The sequence below is a fragment of the Bos mutus genome, chromosome 8, assembly GCF_027580195.1.
Source record: "Bos mutus isolate GX-2022 chromosome 8, NWIPB_WYAK_1.1, whole genome shotgun sequence".
Classification (NCBI taxonomy): Eukaryota; Metazoa; Chordata; class Mammalia; order Artiodactyla; family Bovidae; genus Bos; species Bos mutus.
The window spans coordinates 5490052-5503919 of record NC_091624.1 but is presented as its reverse complement, the minus strand read 5'-3'; the positions used below and the strand labels follow the sequence as shown (position 1 = coordinate 5503919).

Here is a 13868-nt window from a genome sequence, read left to right as displayed (position 1 = left end):
GCCTGAGCAGAAAAATATTTAAATTAGAAATTAATAACAAAATCATAAGTAAATAATATATATCTGAAAATTAAGGAATTCACATTGGAATAATTCAAATATAAATAAAGAAATCACAATGGAAACCAATAAAACCTTTCAAAGTGAACGGGCAATGAAATCATAACAATTCAAAGTTTACAGCTAAAGTGGTGTAATCTTCCCTCATAGCTCAGTGGGTAAAGTATCTGCCTGAAAGGCAGGAGACCCAGGTTCAATTCCTGGAGAAGGAAATGACAACACACTCCAGTATTCTTGCTTGGAGAATTCCCTGGACAGAGGAGCCTGGCGGGCTACAGTCCATGGGGTTGCAAGGGTCAGATACGTGGTAGTGACTAAACCACCACCAGAGCAAAGATTATTAACAACCTTGTATACCAAAGTGGATAAACTCATCATACAATTTTAGGAAAGAAAAGCCAGACACAGACAATAAAATACTGTATTTTAAATGGTATTTTGAAAACATGTGAAACTAATCTGTGGTGATGCAAACCAAAGTGGTAGTTATCCTGGTGGCGATGTTGACCAGGAAGAACCACAAAGGAGGATTCTGGGGTGTTTTGTAGTATTTCATGTCTTGATCTGACTGGCGGTTTTCTAAATGTCCTTGTGAAAATGTATTAAACTATCTATCCATAACTTGCATATTTTCTGTATGTATGCTTCTTGCTGTTGTTGTTTAGTTACTAAATTGTGTCCAAGTCTTTGCAACCCCTGGACTGTAGCCCTCCAGGCTCCTCTGTCCATGGGATTTCCCAGGCAAGAATACTGGAGTGGGTTGCTACTTCCTTCTCCAGGGGATCTTCCTGACCCAGGAATCAAACCTGAGTCTCTTGCATTGGCAGGCAGATTCTTTACCACTGAGACACCAGGGAAGCTCACATACATCAATACAAAGTTTTACTTAAAATATTTGAGCAGTGCATGTAAAATGCTTGTGAAAACCAAAAAGTATGATAGAAAGAAGTGATATTACTAACACCAGCTAGAAGAATATGTCAACTGCTATCATATGCCCTTGACGGCTATTTCAGTACAGCTTAATAAAATGAGAACGTGTACTTAGTCACTCAGTCATGTCCGACTTTTTGTGTCCCCATGAACTGTAGCCCACCAGGCTCCTCTTGTCCATGGGGATTCTCCAGGCCAGAACACTGGAGAGGGTTTCCATGCCCTCCTCCAAGGGATCTTTACAACCCAGGGATCAAACCCAGATCTCCTGCATTGCAGGTGGGTTCTTTACCATCTGAGCCACCAGGGAAGCAATAAAACAAGAATAATCAAGTATAAGTTTGGCGGGGGGGGGGGGGGTCCCATAAGTTATAGGGCAACTGGGATCCTGTTGAATCAACGTTCAGTTTATCCACATCTTTAAAAAAAGTATTACAAAAAATTTGCTTAGCACAAAGGAGGAACTTAATATTTATTGGAACTATATAGTCAATGTGGGGGCTTCCCTGGTGGTTCAGATGGTAAAGCATCTGCCTGCAATGCGGGAGACCAGGGTTCAACCCCTGGGTCGGGAAGATCCCCTGGAGAAGGAAATGGCAATCCACTCCAGCACTCTTGCCTGGAAAATCCCATGGACAGAGGAGCCTGATAGGCTACAGTCCATGGGGTCGCAGACAGTCCGACACACTGAGCAACCTCACTTTTACTTTCACTTTCATATGGTCAATGTGCGCACTCTGTGCACAGGTTCTAGGGCATAACCAGACAGTTTTCTAAGTTGGCTCAACCTCGTTTCAAGTCTTAATTTGCTGTGTGTCTTTATCAACATTTCATTCTCCATCTATGGGCTGTTAAAATAACTGAACTCAAAACGTATTGGTGATTGAAACATTCTCGACCGGTTTGGTGGCTGGCCTTAGAGACGTAGCTCCAACATCCACCATTATCACTTTTTTACTCATCAATCAGATTTCAGTTTAGAGTGATTTTTCAGGAAGTTCTCTGGCAGTCCACTGGTTCAGACTTCACTTTCCAATCAATGCAGGGGGTGCAGGATCAATCCTAACCAGGGAGCTATGATCCTACATACCTCACAGTCAAAAAAAAAAAAAAAACCTAAAACAGAAGCAATATTGTAACAATTCAATAAAGACTTTAAAAATATTTCACATCAAAAAAAGAAAGTCTTAAAAATAAATAAATAAATGAAGTAGTTTTTCTCTAGGAAGTTTTCCCTTCTAGATTAGGTCCTCTACTCAAAAAAAAAAAAAAAAAAAAAAAAAAAAAAAAAAGTACTCTACCACTGTTATTAAGTATTAATTGTGTATCTGTTTATTACTTACTACCACTGTTATTAAATATTAATTGTGCATTTGTTTATGATTATAATTCCTGCCAGACTAGATCAATAAAGTCAGGACCCTTTGCTTTGTTTATTGTTGAATTCTTAAAGCCTGGATCAATGCCTGACATTTATTGAAAAAAAAAATTTCCAATAATGTGTGAAAGAAGAAATGAACGGACTTCCCTGGTTCATAGATTCCTGGATTTCTCCCCTTACCTGCCCAGTTGAAAACCTAAGCCTTGACATTTCCAGAAATGGAAATGAGTCTTTGGGCTCTTTTGTTCTCAATGTATTGATCCACTTAGATACATTTTCCCATGACTGAGTGACTAACGCTTTCACTTTCTTTCCCAATTCAAACCCTGGAAGCAAATCTGTTTTCTAACCATTGATCCACTATCCATATGTTAGTAGCTTCCTTAATTTCTAAGGCAGATTATTTTTTTTCAAAGTCCTTACTAGTGGCATTTTATACCAGATAATCCTTGGTTATGGGTAATTTGTTATGTGTGTGTGTTAAGTCACCTCAATCATGTCTGACTCTTTGTGACCCTACGGGCTGTAGCCCGCCAGACACCCCTGTCCATGGAATTCTCCAGGTAAAAATACTGGATGGGTTGCCATGCCCTCTTCCACAGGATCTTCCTGACCCAGGGATTAAACCCAAATCTCTCTTTTTATAAAATTAATTTATTTTAATTGGAGGCTAATTGCTTTACAATATTGTGGTGGATTTTGCAATACATTGACATGAATCAGCCACAGGTGCACATGTGTCTCCCAAACCCCCCTCCCACCTCCCTTCCCACCCCATCCCTCTGAGTAGTCCCAGAGCACCAGCTTTGAGTGCCCTGCTTCATGCACTGAACTTGCACTGGTCATCTGTTTCACATATGGTAATGTACATGTTTCAGTGCTTTTCTCTCAAATCATCCCACCTCAACTTTTCCCACAGAGTCCAAAAGTCTATTATTTAAATCTGTGGCTCTTTTGTTGCCTTGCATATAAGATTGTTGTTAATTTCACATATATGCATGCTTTCTAAATTCCATATATATGTGTTCATATACAATATTGGTGTTTCTGTTTCTGATTTACTTCACTCTGTATAATAGGCTCCAGTTTCATCCACCTCATTAGAACTGACTCAAATGTGTTCCTTTTTATAGCTGAGTAATATCCCATTGTGTATATGTACCCCACTTCCTTATCCATTCGTCTGCTGATGGACATCTAGGTTGCTTCCATGTCCTAGCTATCATAGACAGTGCTGCAATGAACAGTGGGGTACGTGTGTCTCCTTCAATTCTGGTTTCCTTGGTGTGTATGCCCAGCAGTGGGATTGCTGGGCCATATGGCAGTTCTATTTCCAGTTTTTTAAGGAATCGCTGCACTGTTCTCCATGAACCCACATCTCTTAAGTCTCCTACATTCACAGGTAGGTTCTTTACCACTGTGCCACCTGGGAAGCCCCAGCTTGTCATTAGTTCTATAGAATGTTTGACAGAATTCCTGACTGTATTTTCTCTCTAGCTGTGCCAACACAAAATGCCTCCAGTATTGCCAAATGTTCCATGGGGGTTGAAACTGCCTCATTGAGAATCCCTGCTGGAAGGGAGGTTTCAGCTTAAAATAATGACATGACAATGAACTTTTGTCACAATCCTAAAACTCCTTTTTAAATTTTTTTCTTTTTTTAAAATTTAAATTTATTTATTTTAATTGGAGGCTAATTACTTTACAATATTGTATTGGTTTTGCCATATATCAACATGAATCTGCCATGGGTGTACTCCTGTTCCCCATCCTGAACCCCCCTCCAGCCTCCCTCCCTGCTGTGTTGGGTCTCAGTTGCAACAAGAAGAATCTTTAGTTGGGACATTTGAACTCGTAGGTACAGCACAGGGATCTAGTTCCCTGACTAGGGGTCAAACCCAGCCCACCTGCATCAGGAGAACAGAGTCTTAACCACCGGACCACCAGGGAAGGCCCACATAATGCTCAAATTCTAAATATGGTGCTGGAGCAGAAAGCTGCTGGTTAGGTGACACAGTTTCCTCTGCTTGGATTTATCTACCTGGCTAAGGTTCCCCATTCCTGGCCTTGTAAGGAATTATTTGGGAATAAACTGCCATTTGAGGGCATGATATGTGCTCTAGAGAGTTTGGAAGTGGTGGTATTATGCACAATATTGTATTTTCCTGAAATGCCTTTATTTAAAAAAAAAAAAGTCTAAGTACTAGGATAATCCTTCCTCCACCCCGACATTGACACTCTATTTGATACATCCCTTAAAAGACTCAACAGTCTCCCCAGGCTAGTAAGCTGTAAGAAGTAGAAAAATAGCCAAGAGATTTAACTCTTTTATTTTACTTTATTTTTGACCCAAACTGCCTCTGTGTGAGTGTGAATACCTACACACTACAAAAGGAAATAACGCTAGGAGACTAAAAGAAAATTTCCATTTTCAGAAATTATCACAGTGTAAAAAAAGCTTGAATTGCCATGGAAACAGCCTAGTCACATCCTACTGAATGGTTATTTTCTAAAGGAGTCCTTGAGACATCTTTTGTTTCTTTAAAATTGAGTGGAGATGGGTCATGTGTGACAGGAAAGTGGGGGATGTGGGATTTCCCATCATTGCCATTCAGGGAGCTGGCATCCAATGAGAGGAATGTATTCAGTTGCTTCTTCTGGAAGAAATGTTTACCCCAGAATAATCTGAATAGGTGTTTTCCAGTGGAGAATGGTAAAAAGGTAGAAAAGTGGAAAATGCTATTGAAAGTGAAGATATTTTATTTAAAAAAATATTGCATCCTTGCAGCCATTCATTGTGCCTGAGTGACAGAGGTGATCAGGGAGTCTGAAGACCTGAGGCTTTAGCCAGTCTGAATAGCGTTTTTAATTCAGGTCCACACATCCGTGCGCTGTGAGTCTGGTGGCTCTCCATAGCCTCATCTGAGTCTAAGTCTAGACCAGCTCCATTTGGGTCACGGCGATGAGCCTCCCAACCTAGATTTCCTGAGTCTAGACTCATCATGCTTCAATTCTTTCTCTAATGAGGTCAGAACAGACTTTTAAACATGTAACTGAGATCACATCTTTACCCAGGTTAAGATCATTCATCGATTTCTCCCTGTCCTCAGGATAAAGTCCACATGTCCTGATCCAGTTTACAGCCTGTTCAGCTTCAGCCTGATTGCCTCTCTCTAATTGGTGGCATGGCTGAACTTTCGTGTTTTTTTCTTAAACTCATCTTTCTCACTTTTTACTCTGTATTCATTCCACTATGGGCTCCCCAGGTGGCGCTGGAGGTAAAGACCCCGCTGCCAGTGCTGGTAGATGAAAGAGACGAAGCTCTGATCCCTGGGTCAGGAAGATCTCCTGGAGGAGGGCATGGCAACCCACTCCAGTATTCTTGCCTGCAGAATCCCATGGACAGAGGAGCCTGGAAGTCTTCAGTCCGTAGGGTTGCACGGAATCAGACATGACTGAAGTGACTTAGTATGCATGCCTACACATTCCACTATGCTGTCATACTGGAAAGACATTATGCATTTCTCAGCCCTTTCTCCCACACCCCTTCTATGGTGAATTCGAAAACCATCATTCTGTTCATCCTGATCTGTCATTTATTTCAGGAGACACATACTCTAACCAATCTCACTTCTTCCAAAACTCTCAGCTGTCTATGTGCCAGACACAGAATTAAGCTAGGTCCTCTCTGTGTTTTCATGATCTCCAGATACTCGACCTGCCTAATACAAATTTATACATTTACTTGTCCATCTTCCCACTAAGAGTTCCTTGAAAGGGAAAGCTATGTTTTACTCACCTCTTTGTCTTCAGTTTCTGGTGTCTTGGTACCAAATTGATTAGAAATCATTTATTGAATGGACAAATGAGTAACTTAATGAATAAACATAAACATGAATAAGTCAATGAATGTACGAATGAGTCAAAAAGCTCCAAGCATCTTAGTCTACTCATGGGCAAAGTTCTATATTCTTTTTCTCACCATTACTATGATGCTTGTATACTTCATTCCTATATTTAAATATCTCCACTTATATTAAATTCCTCACTTACTTTCATTCCTACTCCCTCCAACTTTCCCTGGCTTTCATCTTCTCTTTTTTTCCTCCTTCATTCCTTTCAGTTTATAAATGAAGAACTAGATGCTCAGTGGCATTGTGTGACCTACACGTAATCACATATCTATTAATTAATTGGTGGAGTCCACCACAGAGCAGGGCTGTCCTGGGTCTAGTGTGTTGCTCTACCCTGCAAGATGCCCTTTAATTTCCACTCTAATCTGTGTTGTTCTGGAATATATCACTTTTGTTTTCCTCTCTGTCCCAAGCTTTGAATTAAGACATTTTTCTGTTTCTCTAGTGGGTTACAGCATCTTGCTATTCACTCTATCTTTTTGCTTTTTCCACACTTCAGGTTTTGATTCAGGATGCTTTTCTCTCTGAATCCTTGAAAACTATCCAGCATAATGGAAAACGAATTGACCTGGGAAACAGGGAGCCCGGGTTCCGCCTCTCATTAGCTGGTAGCCCCTGCGGCCTCTCTGATCCACACTATCCTTGCCCAATGAAGACGATCAATGACATAACAACCTCTCTGTGCCCCTTAGAGGATTACATAGTCTGTGTGAATTCATTTTGTAAACTAGTAAGTTGCAAGTTTTATCAATTAATCTTATTGTGTGTTTTCCCAAGCCTCCCCTGTCTTCATGGATAAGCTACAAATCCTGCCAAGCCAAGGCGTCGTTTTTTGGGCCCTAGAATCCTTCTCATTTCTACTATTTCTACCTCCCCTGGGTCTTTACTAGGCAGATGAGGCCTGCAAACACAGCTCATTTCTGATTCAGCTGGAGTGTTTTCTCTTGCCAGATAAATCCCAGCATGTTCTTTCTGCACAGTTCTCTAGATCCTGGATATACCAATTATGAATACCCTAGAGTGACTGTGTAAAGACAAGGAAGCCGGCACCATTGATTACCTCCCTGGATAACCCTGTAACCCACATTCTGCTGAACCCGAAGGCTGATTAATTGAAAGGAAGGCTGTAGGTGGTCATAGGATAAGTCTATTCTTTGGACATGATTGGTGATCCCAGGAAAGAAGAGTCTCTCTTATGGTTTCATCTTATTTGTCTGTCCCCAGAGAAGACCAAGAAGTCTTCCAACCCACACTTCCCTCTGCCTCAGTGAAAGTGTAAACAATCCTTACTAATAAAATGTCTTGAATGGGAATAGAACTTCAAGTGCTGTAACATATTTTTTTTCTCTTTGACTAAAATAATATGATTTAGGGTGTTAGGATTCTAAGATATTGCCCCTGCCCTGTTCAGTTATGAGACCTGGCTACATTCATACAACGACTCAGTAACCAACTATACCAGGTTTGCAGCTCAGGTGTATGATTTTAGGCAAGTTATCTGACCCCTCCTAACACTCACTCCTTGTCTATAAAATGGAGGTATTTGTAACAATACATACATCACAGGATTTTTGCAAAGATTAAATAGGATATATTATGACATAATGATACCTTATCAAAACCTCATATTTAGTAAGCATGTAATTTTAAAGGGTTTTTATTAGAACTTCATATTTCAAATAAAGGATCTCAGTTGAATTCTTTGAAGTAAGGAGGGTATGAGATAGGATCCCATCTTATTTGCAAAGGAAAGAGATTAAGTGTCTAGATATGTAAAAATTCATTTAGCCCTATCCTTTAGATTTGGGCACTTAATTGTATGTAAATTTATTTTAATAAAAGATAAAACTAAAACCAAGAAAACCTTACATTATATTAGTGAATCATCTCACCAGTGCTTCAGTTTACTCATTGTATAGATGTTAAATAATCTAAAAGTTGTACGTGGACTTTCTCAAGGTCACTTCACAAATAGCAGAGCCAAGTTCAGACCCTGGGTCATCTGATTTTGTCACCACGGGCTTGGCCCACCATGAGTACGGCTAACCTTGGTGATGAGGTGATCTTAGTTGACTTGGTGAGGAAGTGTTTCAAATGTGCTGTTAACAAATTATCCCTTTGCTGTCTCTTATAACTTATATGCAGAGTATATCATGAGAAATGCTGGGCTGGAGGAAGCACAAGCTGGAATCAAGATTGCTGGGATAAATATTAATAACCTCACATATGCAGATGACACTACCTTTATGGCAGAAAGTGAAAAAGAACTAAAGAGCCTCTTGCTGAAAGTGAAAGAGGAGAGAAAAAGTTGGCTTAAAGCTCAGCATTCAGAAAACTAAGATCATGGCATCCGGTCCCATCACTTCATGGCAAATAGATGGGGAAACAGTGGAAACAGTGGCTGACTTTATTTTTCTGGGCTCCAAAATCACTGCAGATGGTGACTGCAGCCATGAAATTAAAAGACACTTACTCCTTAGAAGGAAAGTTATGACCAACCTAGACAGCATATTAAAAAGCAGAGACATTATTTTGTCAGCAAAGGTCTGTCTAGTCAAGGCTATGGTTTTTCCAGTGGTCATGTATGGATGTGAGAGTTGGACCATAAAGAAAGCTGAGCACTGAAGTATTGATGCTTTTGAACTGTGGTGTTGGAGAAGAGTCTTGAGAGTTCCTTGGACTGCAAGGAGATCCAACCAGTCCATCCTAAAGGAGATCAGTCCTTTAGGGTGTTCATTGGAAGGACTGATGTTGAAGCTGAAACTCCAATACTTTGGCCACATGATGCGAAGAGCTGTCTCATTTGAAAAGATCCTGATGCTGGGAAAGATTGAGGGCAGGAGGAGAAGGGGATGACAGAGGATGAGATGTTTAGATGGCATCACTGACTCAAAGGACATGGGTTTGGGTGGACTCTGGGAGTTGATAATGGACAGGGAGGCCTGGTGTGCTGTGGTTCATGGGGTCTCAAAGAGTTGGACATGACTGAGCGACTGAAATAAACTGAACTGATTCTTGGTTTTTGATTTAAGAAAAATAATTGAAATAGATAAAATACCTGGATTGGTAACCTATTAACCAACATCATTCTATCATCTGAGTTTGAATCTTGAGAATTACTGACTTAGGTGTAAGTACCCTGTATCGATTCTCAGACAGCTTGGGTGCTACTCCTAATACTGCCTATAGCTACCTGTGTGATCCTGGTGGAAAATCATATTTTTTGCCTTGGATACTGTTTCTTTAGGTTTAGATTTAAAGTTAAATCATGAGGGGAAATCCTTAAGTCTATTTAGCGTATGTATTATAAGGTTTTTGAAAACCACAAGTCATTCCACAAGAATGAAGACAGAGATTGTCTTTCAGTTATAAACATAATTTAATGTTGTTTGATAGAGAATGGAAGGGTATTGATCTAATGAGAATAATAATGAGGACCATTTACTTAGAGATTCCCATGTACCTTCTGCTTGACATGTACTATCTTGCTTACTCTTGTCAACTCCCTATTCATAGAAAATAATATCTGATATTATAGAAAGACTATCTAAATGTTAGATATTATAAATAACCTCACCAAAATCAAGTGGTATAGATAAGGTTAGAACCCAGATTTCATTACCACCAAAGCTATACTTTCTCTAACTGGAATTTCTGGGGCTGTGGGCTTTTGCTTCATCCTGTCTTCAACCAAATGAAAAGAGAGAAAATGTATAATCTTTCTTTTCTGAAACAAGAAAACTTGTTGGGACATGTCTATTGAAGAAGCTGTGAGTAACACATTGGAAATCTCAAAAGTTACCATGAAAACTGTGGGGATGGAGACACTGATGGAAGACAGACACCTGAAAGTTTGATATAAGTCAAAAATTCTGCAAGAGTCTTGGAAAAATGGGGGTATTAAGCTGGAGAAGAAACAACTAAGGAGAAACATGTTGCTTCCTACAAATATCTCTCGTGGCACAATGGGGATGGCAGAAAGCTTATATTCAGTGTGATGTAGTAGTAGCACTAGAACCAAAGAGAGGTGATGAATCAGAAGGAGTAAGAACACAAAATGAGACAGACCAGAGTTCAACCCCAGCTCTCACCAAACTGGACCATATGAGGACTTTCTCAAGATTTCCAAGCCTAAATTTCTCTTATGCAGAATGGTGGTAGAAATATTTATCTCACTGTACCATTACAAGAATTAAAGGACCAAGCGAATGTGCAGCCCATAGTAAGGTGCCTGGCGTAGAGTAAAAATTAATTAAATATAGTTCTTCTTCCTCCAGCAACATGTTTGTTTTGCACCCTAAAATAGTTTCCCCCTCTCTCCCCCTCCCCATCTCCTCTCCTCTTTTCTTCTTGCCTTTTCCCAGCTTTCCTTGTATTTTTCCTTATCCTCTTTGTTCTCCCCTCCTCACTCGTCTTTTACTGTTCTTCTCCTGTTGGAAATCACATGCAACCCCCACTGTGAAGTAACTATTGACTCAGAGGCACAAAATTGTTAGAGATTATGGTAAACAGTAGCGTTCAGATTTGAAATAGGCTGTTCCCTATCGTAATTGTCACTAAGATTATTCAAACTCATTTTAAATCTATGTGTCAAATAATGCAGATGAATCATACTTAGATTATTGACCAAAAAAAAAAAAAAAAATAACCCAACATATCTTAAAGAGTAAAACAATTATTGAGTATTTATTAAGTGCTCAATGAATGGAATTTTAGTTACTGAGATATAGGGAAAAAAAAAAATCCATTCAATGGATCCATTAGAATCCATTCCCAACTCCAGAGAACAAATGTCAGAAACAAGAGCTAAGATTAAGTTTCAGGGACCTCACTTGTATAAACTTCTCATTCCCTGAGAGTTAATAATAATTAACTAAGATTGTTTTATCCTTCCCCTGCAACTCCCTCCATCATATTTTCCCACGTATTATCCCTTATATTAAGTGATTTTGGAGTGGCCTCTTCTTTGCCTCAGAAGAGTTGACTGGTTTGAGTTTATTGGGAAATTTTCATGTCTTTCATAAACATTTAAGCTGGATTATGATAAATAGGGTTTTGCTAACTTGAAATGTGGAAAAGAGAAATGACAAGAGAAAATGGAGAGACAGTAATGGTTAAATGGTTAGCTAGAGAAAGCAAAAAGGCAAAGATGATGGGGGATAAAGGCTGGGAAGTTTAGTTAGTCAAATTGTGAAGAGTCTTGATATCGGCAATAGGAAATATGTAGCCAAAGGAATTTTTACTCGAGGGAATGTCATGAGCAAAACACAATATAGTGTAAAGGTCACAAGTTGGAGAGACCTGGACTCATATCCTATCTCTAACTTCACTTAAAGTGTAGGTTCTTAAAATAGGTTTAAGCTCACATCTTCCTGGGAAGGAAATTTAACATGGTTGAAAGCTTGGGTCCCTAACTCTCCTTACTTGAGTCTAAAGCTTAACTTCATCATTTTCCAATTATGTGATCAGGAGAAGGTTAACATCTCTGAGTCTCAGTTTCTTTTTCTATAAAATGGGCATAAAGATAAAAACAAGAAAGCTTAGAGAAGATTAAATAAGGCAGAGAATGTAAAATCTCTGCACAAATGGGAAGCTTGGTGACGCTAGGCTAATTTCTTCTCTTATTAAAACTGGTTATTCTTTGGGGCTTCCCAGGTGGCTCAGATGGTAAAGTGTCTGCCTGCAATGCAGAAGACCTGGGTTCAATCCCTGGGTTGGGAAGACCCCCCGGAGAAGGAAATGGCAACACATTCCAGTACTTTTGCCTGGAAAATTCCATGGATCGAGGAGCCTGGTAGGTTACAGTCCATGGAGTCGAAAGAGTTGAACAGGACTGAGTGACTTCACTTTCACTTTATTCTTTGGAGCAGAGGCTTGATTAGAAAGAGGCAAGACTAGAGCTATCTACAGGTATTAAAAGAGATGAAAGCCTAGGTGAAGGCCAGAGCTTTGGGAATGTATCAAACGGAGAATGGCTTTGAGAGGCAGAATGATCAGTACTTATACCTGGTTGCAGAGGCAATTTCGGGGAGGAAAGGCCACCGAGAAGGGAGAAGTGTTTATCTTGAATTACTGATATTGTTAGTGTCTTAAAGACAATGAGGTTGGGAAAAGATAAAGTTTTATTACAGTCTTTTAAGTAAATGAAAAAGAAAAAAACTTCGGAAGTATAATGGTGTATCTCACTTGATCCAAGTTCAACAGCAAAGCCAGAGGAATAAGGCAGTTTCAGGACAAAAAAACAGTTGTTTTTAGTCTATTGTTTTAGTGCTTCACTATAAATATGACTCAATAACCCCACTTTTCAAGTTTCTCATGTCTCATTTAAAATTCTTGTGTGTCTTCTTTGAGCCAGATATCCAGTCCTATGAGATGGTTGGCGGGGGGGGACTCTCAGAGAGAGGCATCTTCTAAAGGTGGTGATGTTTCTCATTTTGAATAAGCAGCTTGTGGCAAAGAGGAAAGAAATGGAAAAGAGGTATCTTCAACCTCTTTTCCATTTCTCTCCTCTTTGCCACAAGCAAATCTTCAATTTCTCAAGTCCTACAAAACCATGAAAGTCCAGATCCAGTGTCTTACGGCTGCCTTAGTTTTTCCCTTTTGACACTTTCCTAATTTATAAAAATCATGTTTACTTGGTCCTCATTTACAGAAGCATTCACCTCTTGAGGACATCTCAACATTCACAGACGTGGAACTGCAGTAACACTGCAGGTGAACCTTAAATTGCTCTCATTGAGAGAATCAAAGAGATCTTCTGCACCTCCAGCTCACAACAGTATCGGTTGTGTCTTGGGTATGAGAACAAGCACGTTAAAGTCACTAGGACAAAGAGAAGAGGCTTATAGACATTCACTTCTTTTTGCAGTCCATTTTATTAGTGGACTTTCTGAAATCTGAGATCTGATTAACTGAGGAGAACTTCACAAGCACAGCAGGAAAGGCACTTTTGCATGAGTAAAGCTTGACCGAGGAAAACAGTAAGAGTGCCTAGCAAAGAAGGCTCTGCAATTTGTACTAAGCTCCTCATATATGACACTTAGAAGCCTAGGAAAAGCACCAAGTGTTTTATAAGAAAATAGAAGTTTCAGATCCAGCACTTCCGTTGGTATGCTTTGGTGATTATTTGCATGCTTCTGAGCCTCAGTAAGAACATCTGTTAAATTTTAACAGCCCTAAAGAACTCTCTCAGAGAGTTCATCTAGAGAATACATGAGATGACATGTACCAAGATGTGTTTGAAACTGTAAAATTGTGCATAAGTGCTAAGTGTAATAACTAAGCTAATTCTGGAAGTTGTACCTAAAATGAGTATGCCTGTTTGCCATGTAAGACCCCATCCTTATGTACATACATCTCACCACCATCGCTGTCACCATGCATACAAAACTTTCAAATTAATATCTATTTCTTGCTGTGATCAGCACTGTATGAATGCTTTGCTAGTTTTTCTCCTCATTAATCCTCACAAAATACTAAGTAGTAGGCATTATCCCTGTTATAAAAATAAATAAACTGGGGCTCAGAGAGGTTAAATAACTTTTCTAAGATAGGTGGTCGTTCTGAAAATCAAACCCAGG

At 39.5% G+C, this 13868-nt stretch overlaps 1 non-coding gene and 1 pseudogene across 1 annotated transcript; both read left to right on the top strand.

Moving 5' to 3' along the window:
- Positions 1-13868, top strand: part of LOC138988941 (tigger transposable element-derived protein 1-like) — a 172554-nt pseudogene that overhangs the window by 98604 nt on the left and 60082 nt on the right.
- TRNAC-GCA (transfer RNA cysteine (anticodon GCA)) lies at positions 11938-12009 on the top strand. Its single transcript has one exon. It is a non-coding gene; the product is annotated as a tRNA-Cys (tRNA).